Consider the following 7,804-nt stretch of genomic DNA (forward strand, 5'->3'; position numbering starts at 1 on the left):
GAGCCTGGCACGTGATCACAGTTTGCCCTTCATCAGAATGAATGAAGTGGTAAATGAAGAAATGAATGAACAAGTAGGAAGGGGAACAGGAAGTGAGTCTCTGGCCTGCTGTGTGGCTGGCTGCTGGGATTCCCACCCCCCTCCCACTCCTCCAGGGCTCCCAAAGGAGTTTCCGGGCCTTTGGATAGGGTTGGGTCGTGGTCAGGAGGGGTGGGTGAGTCAGGTGTGGTGGTGCATGCCTTTAATCCCAGCTACTGGAGAGGCAGAGACAGAATTTGAAGGCAGCCTGGACAAGGTTAATAAGACTTTATCATTTAAAAACAAACCAAAAAGGCTAAGGACAGGATAGAAGCAGCAGAGCATTTGCCAAGGAAAATTCAAGGTCCCAGGTTCAATCCTCAACACCTCACTCATTCCTACTCTGCCTTTGCCCAAGGGGGAAGAAGGGTATTTGTGGACCTTTCCCCTCCTGGTGATTCCCTTGGGGGATGAGCTAGATGGTCCGGGAAATGTCATTTGGGAGTAGAGCTGGTGCTGCCAGCATTCGCCTGCCCCCCTTTTCCTCACTCCAGCTCCCCAAGCCTGGTGGGGAGCTGGCCCAGGGCATGCAACTCTGGAGATTCACCATGCTGAGTGCAGTAGGAACCAACCGGCACTTAACCGGTGCCTCATCCAATGTCGGCTCGGCTCTTGGGCATTGCTCCATTCTCCAGGAGACTAGATGGAGGCTCACAGCAGGGGTCGGGGGAGAGGGAGGAGGAGGCTTGTGATGGTTGGACGGGGCAATGGCATTAAAGTCACAAGAATGATCCAGACCCGGTAGTACACGCCTGTAATCCCAGCCACGTGGAGACACATACAAAGGAGGATTGCCAGGCTGGCCTCAGTGCAGGACCTTCTTCAGAAACCAGACAGAAGAAAAAAGGGCGGGAGTCATAGCTCAAGTGGTAGAGAGGCTGTCTAAAAAGCTCAAAGTGCCGGGCGCGGTGACTCACACCTGTAATCCTACCTACTCAGGAGGCTGAGATCTGAGGATCTAGGTTCAAAGCCAGCCCAAGCAGTAAAGTCAGTGAGACTCTTATCGCCAATAAACTACCAAAAAAAGAGAGCCAGAAGTGGACCTGTGGCTCAGGGACAGCACTTAGTCCCTGAGTTCAAGCCTTAGGACAAACCTCTACCCCCCCACACAAAAAAAAGGGTGAGTTCAGGAGTAAAAGTAGTTCACATTTGAGTTCAGGTATACCCACCAACCAGCTAGAAACAGGCAACAAGATTTCCTTGGGTCGCAGTTTCTTTCTCTGTTCAGTGGGACAAGAAAAGATACCCAGGCAAAGCCAGGCAACAGTGGCTACTCAGGAGGCTGAAAGCTGAGGATCACAGTCCAAACCCAGCTCAGGCAGGAAAGGCCATGAGACTCTTACCTCAAATAAACTACTCAGAAAAAGCCGGAAATGGTGCTGTGGCTCAAATGGTAGAGCACTAGCCTTGAGCACAAAGAGGCTCAGGGACAGCACCTGGGCCCTGGGTTCAAGCCCCAGGAGAGGCACAGAAAAAGAAAGAAAAAGATACCTAGGTAAGATCAAAGGGCCACACATTTGCACACCCATGGCCTGGTGTACCAAACAACACTCCAAACCCCTTCATCGTACAGAGGAGGAAACTGAGGCCCAGCGAGGGGAAGAGAATTGGCTGAACCACCCTTTCAAGTAGTGACTTGAATCTTGGCCTCTGGACTCCTGGCTGTCATTGTCATCTGAGTCCCCAGAGACCTCGCCCTCCCTTACCACCGGTGTCTCGGATCCCCCGTGGGTTTTGGAGTCAGAGCCACAGGGCCCCGCCCCCCCCCCCCCCAGTCGGGAATGCCACGCTCCCTCTCCCTGGCCCACTGAAGGTTTGAAAGTTAAAGTATTACCGTCGGTTTTGTTGTTGCCTAACTACGACAGACAAATTGAGAACCAGTTGTCAAAATGTCAGCGCACAACAAATCAACATGCGAAACGAGTCGTAGCGCTCTGCGGTGTATAATTAAACAAAAAAATCCCTTTTAGAAATTTCAGCGCGCGTTGGTTCCACTTTATATTTGTCTGTGTGATTAATAAAGGCAGCTAATTTTCAGACTTTAAAAACAGCTAGAAAATAGCTCCTAATTACATATTAGGTTCCTAGCGGCCCCCGCTGAGCTCCGCCGGCATCGGTGGGCCGAAGAATTTGGCAGTGCCTTAATTGCATTCTGAGCATCATCTAATTTTAGTTAAATGTAATGTAATCAGCAGCAGATGTCTGAAATAAAATATGAATTATGAATATGATGAAATTTCATTCTTGAATAAAAAAGTAATTTGCTATTTAGTTCATTAAAGTCTTAGAGGTTTATCAGAGGCAGGTAGAGGGAGCCTGGGGAGGTGACGGATAAAATGATGGCTGGGAGACAGAGACACCCTTGAAAGATGGGGAAATTTCCTCCAGACATGCCCAGTTAGGATCCATGGCCGTGGGACTGGGGAGGGGCGGGGCCTCGAGGGGGTCCTGAGTCCACCCGGCCCATAATTCCCTGCAGCGCTTCAAAGCAGAGCCAGAGTTGGGGGGGGGGGGTGGGAGGGGTAAAGGGACTTGAGAAGCTTCCAGAAGCTCTGAGCTCTGTGCCACCCAGCACTTGTGCCCACCCAGGCATGGGGCAGGCTCTGGCAGGGATCTGACCTCTTCTTCTCACTGTCAGATGGGCCTTAGCCTCAGTTTCCCTTTCCATAAAACTGGGGCTCCTCAGCGCACCTCACGACCCACCTGGAATATCGGGAAAGCCCTTAGTGTTGTGTCACCTGGTTCCGTTTCTGTCGACATCAAGCCAGTGTTCACACATCTCCCTCTTCACACCTCTAATAATTTCCTGCAATTACCTGGAAAAGATTAATTAGTGAAGTGCACCGTATTGACTGGAGGCTGCCCCAGCGATCGATAATGGGAGAGTCTCCAGGGGGCCCAGAGAAAGGAACTGAACTGGAAAATGAGGGAGGAGGCTCTGCTGAGCTCACTGTACAGAAGGAAGGACGGGAAGGAAGGACCGGCCAGTTGCCTGACTAGATTGGACCCAGTTTTACAGAAGTCTCAGAACCTTGGGCAAAAGCAAGATTGTATCTGAAAATAAAGAGGTGTGAAAATAAATAAAGTGGTCACCTCCTAGGAAGCACAGGTACTGAGTTCAAACCCTGGTACCACCAAAATCAAAATACACATGCTTACACACACACACCACAATTGAGCCAGGTGCTGGTGGCTCGCACTTATAATCCTAGCTACTCGGGAGGCTGAGATCTGGGATCATGGTTCAGAGCCAGTCCGGGCAGGAAATTCCGTGAGATTAACCACCAGAATACTAGAAGTGGTGCTGTGGCTCAAGTGGTAGAACGCTTGCCTTGAGCTGAAGAGCTTAGTTCAAGCCCAGAGTTCAAGCCCCACGAATGACCCCCCCCCAAAGAAAAAGCCAGCAGAGGTAGGAAAGTCCATGAGACTCTTATCTCTAATTAACCACTGGAAGTAGAGCTGAAGTTCAGAGTGCTAGAGCACTAGCCCTGAGCAAAAGAGTTCTGGGATATTGCCCAGGCCCTGAGGTCAAACCCCAAGACTGTGTATGCCTAAGGGAAGGGTGTTAACATGACAGCCCGGGAGATGGGCAGAGAAGGGTTCAAATCCAGACACCCCCTGCTCCCTGCACTGCCAGCTGGTCTCACCTCTCTGGACCTCAATGTCTTCCTCTGAAAATGGTGTCATCCAGAGTGGGTAGAGGAAGATGGAACCCCCCACATCCAGTTTGTGTTCTCCCCCGGCCTGGGGAGTTAAGAGTTAGAGTTAAGTGTTTAAGAGTTTAGTGAAAGTGAGTTGTGTGTACTTGGGTGCAAATGAGCCAGAGCGGTGGGGTCGTTAGGGTCTGGAGAGAGCAGCGGGTGAGGTTACCCATGCTCAGTGGGGTCTAGCGCCCCTGGGAAGGGGTACCACAGGCTGTGATGAACCCCTGAACCTGGTAGAGCAAGGCAGAGGAGAGACCTCAAATTCCCCCCTCACACACACACACCCCTGCGGGACCATCTGCCCGGAATTCAAGGGGCAATGAATCCCCAGATAACCGCTTAGGAGCTCAGTTTGCTGGGGTGCAGAACTGGGCCGGGAAAGGAGAAAGGTGACTCCTCCCAGCCAGCCCCAATAAGTTTCTTACCAAAGGATGGGGTACAGAGTATGTGGGAGAGTCCTCTCTGGGGCTCCATGGGGGCCCCTGGGAGAAGAGTCCTGAGCCAGTGCCCCTGAGCAGTGTCGGAGCATGAGGCTGGTGTGCCAGCACCCAGCCTGCCCGCTCCATCCGGGGCGGGGCAGCTGCCGCTGTCTGGCGTGAAGGAGGCCTTCTCAGGGGAGTCCCCAGCACCCCCACTGAGGTGTGGAGGTTTGGACATTACTGCTCCCTGCCCTCCGCACCCTCTTCCACAGTAATCTGTTCATCGGGGAGAAGGTGGCTCGAAGCACGCGCTGTACCTGCCCCAGGCTCTGACCCAAACAACTGAGAATCATTTGTCCTGCCACCAAAAGAAAAAGGTCTGTGCAGCTCCAGGCTTTGGGGAGACACAGATAACTGGCTCCAAGCTAGTTTCTAGAAAGTTCACAGAATATGAATAGAGAGTGGTCTGGACTTTTATCAGTAGCACCCATCAGAAAAAAAAAAGAACTCACCCTGGACACCATGGCTCACACCTGCAATCCTAGCTACTCAGGAGGCTGAGATCTGAGATTCGCAGTTTAAAGCCAGTCTGGGCAAGAAAAGTCCATGAGACTCTCATCTCCCCTTAGCCTCCAAAAAGCTGAACGTTGGTGCCGTGGCTCAAGTGGTAGAGCTCTAGCCTTGAACACACACACAAAAAGCTCAGGAACAGCACCCAGGCCCTGAGTTCAAGCTCCAATACCAGCAAAAGAAAAGAGAACTCACACCCAATCTTCTCAACCCAGGATTATCTTAAGATGGAGTCTTAGTGTGCAAAATCCAGTGTGTAAGCAGCCCTGGGCTCCAGCAGGGCCAGCAGGGGTCTGGGCAGATAAGATGCTGGGGTGCCTGCCCCCTCTCTCCCCTGCCCTGCCCTTCCCCTCCCAGGATCACCTCCTCCCACCGCTTCACCTCCCAGCAGGACCTGGGGGCGCCTGCCTGCTGTCCCCTGGCCACTCCCAGGCCCGGGTCAGCTGCCTGTCCCTGCTCTATTCATCAAGGACATGACAGCTGAAATTCATTTGAAGATGAAGAAAGTGCCCGCTAATCCGTTCTGCAAGACATTGATAGACTAGCAGCTCCGGGAGAATTGCACAGCAGTAATGAAATTAGGCTAAAACTGCTGGCGGATTGCAGATAATTGCCCTTGTCTGTCACGAGGAATAACATCTCCCAAATCCAACACAATGATTGTTCAAGTTGCAGGAATTTCTTTTCTTTTCTTTAAAAAAAAAAAAAAAGCAAGACAGGCAAAGCCAATCTAGGGCTCAGAGCCTTTGCTGGGTCAGCAGCCCGGGGTGTGGGGGAGAGGCCCCGGATCTACCGCCTGCCTCCCCTCCCCTGCCTGGCCCCAGCTGCAGGGGGAAGAGGCTGAACTCCAGTCCCAAGACATTTCTCCCTAGGGTCCTTCCCTAAGCTTAGGTTTACCATCAGATGTCCCCCCACATTCACCCTTGACAGTGTGTTCCCAACTGGTAAAACCCTGGGGGAAAGTGGGGAGCAGGGAAATCTTGGGGGGCCCCAGGCTGCCCCAATGACAGTTCTGTAGTTTCGATAAGGCAGAAGAGAGATCACAGGGCCATGTGAAGTTGCATTGGCTGCGGCCCAGGGCTGGTGGCTCACGCCCATCATCCTAGCTACTCAGGAGGCTGAGATCTGAAGGTCGTAGTTCAGAGCCAGCCCAGGCAGGAACATCAGTAAACTACTGAGAAAAAGCAGGAAGCGGTGCTGTGGCTCAAATGGTAGAGTGCTAGCCTTGAACACAAAGAGCCTTGGGGATAGTGCCCAGGCTGTGAGTTCAAGCCCCAGGAGAGGCACATATTAAAACAAAAAAAGTTGCCAGGTGCCGGTGACTCACGCCTGTAATTCTAGCTACTCTAGTTCAAAGCCAGCCTGGGCAGGAAAGTCCATGAGACTCATCTCCAATAAACCACTAGAAAACTGGAAGTGGCACTGTGGCTCAAGTGGTAGAGTGCTAGTCTTTTTTTTTTTTTTTTTTTTTGCCGGTTGTGGGGCTTGAACTCTGGGCCTGGGCGCTGTCCCTGAGCTCTTCAACTCAAGGTGAGTGCTCTACCACTTGAGCCACAGCACCACTTCTGGCTTTTTCTGCTTATGTGGTGCTGAGGAATCGAACCCAGGGCCTCATGCATGCAAGGCAAGCACTCTACCACTGAGCCATCTTCCCAGCCCCTAGAGTGCTAGTCTTGATCTGAAGAGCTCAAGGACAGCGTCCAGGCCCAGAGTTCAAGCCCCGTGACAACAAAAAAGAAAATTGCCTTGGTGTGGACAATTATTCTTCATAGAAGAGGAGGCAGTATGGGGGAGGGGTGGCTAAAGCATGCCCTCCACCCCCAGACACAGCTAGTGCTACCCAAAGGTCTGGGTTCTCAGAGAAGGGACCTTTTCTGGAGTGCAGGTCTGCTCAGCCGGGAGCAAGCGTTCAATGTCACCAGCAGCACGTTGGCTGTCAGCCTGATGGATCTTTCACGGGTTAGCAGCATCGCCTGTGTGATGTCATTGTTTTCGGATGATGTCAGAGAACATTTGAATGTGACCGTTGTGCTGTGTCCACATGTCAGCAGGCCTGCAATTGGAATGTCAACATCCCCGACTATCAGTATAAAACTTAGAAGCTGTCAAGAGACTTCGGGGATTGGTCCACCCTTCATTTGACTTAGGCAACAGCAGCCCAGAGAGGTGAAGTGATTGAGTCAAGGCCACACAGCAAGAAGCAGCCTATGTGTAAGCTTCATCGATCACAGTTCGAGAACTTTGCTACTTTTTTTTTTTTTTTTCCTCTCCTCCAGATCACCTCTCAGGGTATTTTGTTCCTGAAGTTGTTCCCATGTTTAGGGATTTAGAACAGAGATTCCAGAACCCATGGCCTGCTAGCTAAAGGGTAGTGGTATTAATCAGATGCCATTGACGGAGTCATAGTTTCTATAACCTTCCCTATATCAAGTGGGATCTGATGAGGTTTAGGATGTGGAGTCAGGGGCTGGCATGAGGTGAAGGTGTCAAGAAGATAACAGAGTGGACTGGAAGGCCCAAAGGGGACCTTCCAGGGAGAGCCTCACTGTAGTGTATTCAGGAAGTCTCCAACAAGAAGCTGGTATCTGGGCAGCGTCCTGAAGGAATGGGTTTTGGTTAGCAGCCTGGGCTGGGGCTGGGGGACAGCAATAGTGGAACCATTTCTTAGGGCCCCTTTACCCACCAGAGAACATCCTCCTCTTCCCACAATCCCTCACGGCTCCAGGTGGGCCTCCCTGCATCACAGATCTCAAAAGTGGGGTCCAGGGCTAGGAACATGGCTCAGTGGTTAGAGTGCTTGCCTAGCAGACAGAAAGCCCTGGGTTGGATTCCTCAGCACCACATACACAGGAAAAGCTGGAAGTGGCGCTGTGGCTCAAGTGGTAGAGTGCTAGCCTTGAGTAAAAGAAGCTCAGGGACAGTGCCCAGGCCCTGGGTTCAAGTCCTAGGACTGGCTAAGAAAAAAAAAAGTGAGGTTTATACATCTCTGAGCGGGGTCCAGAAGACCCTTTCAGAGTGTCTGTGAGGTAAAAG

This window comes from Dipodomys merriami, unplaced genomic scaffold, assembly GCF_024711535.1.
Source record: "Dipodomys merriami isolate MVZ:Mamm:240054 unplaced genomic scaffold, mDipMer1.0.p SCAF_45, whole genome shotgun sequence".
Classification (NCBI taxonomy): domain Eukaryota; kingdom Metazoa; phylum Chordata; class Mammalia; order Rodentia; family Heteromyidae; genus Dipodomys; species Dipodomys merriami.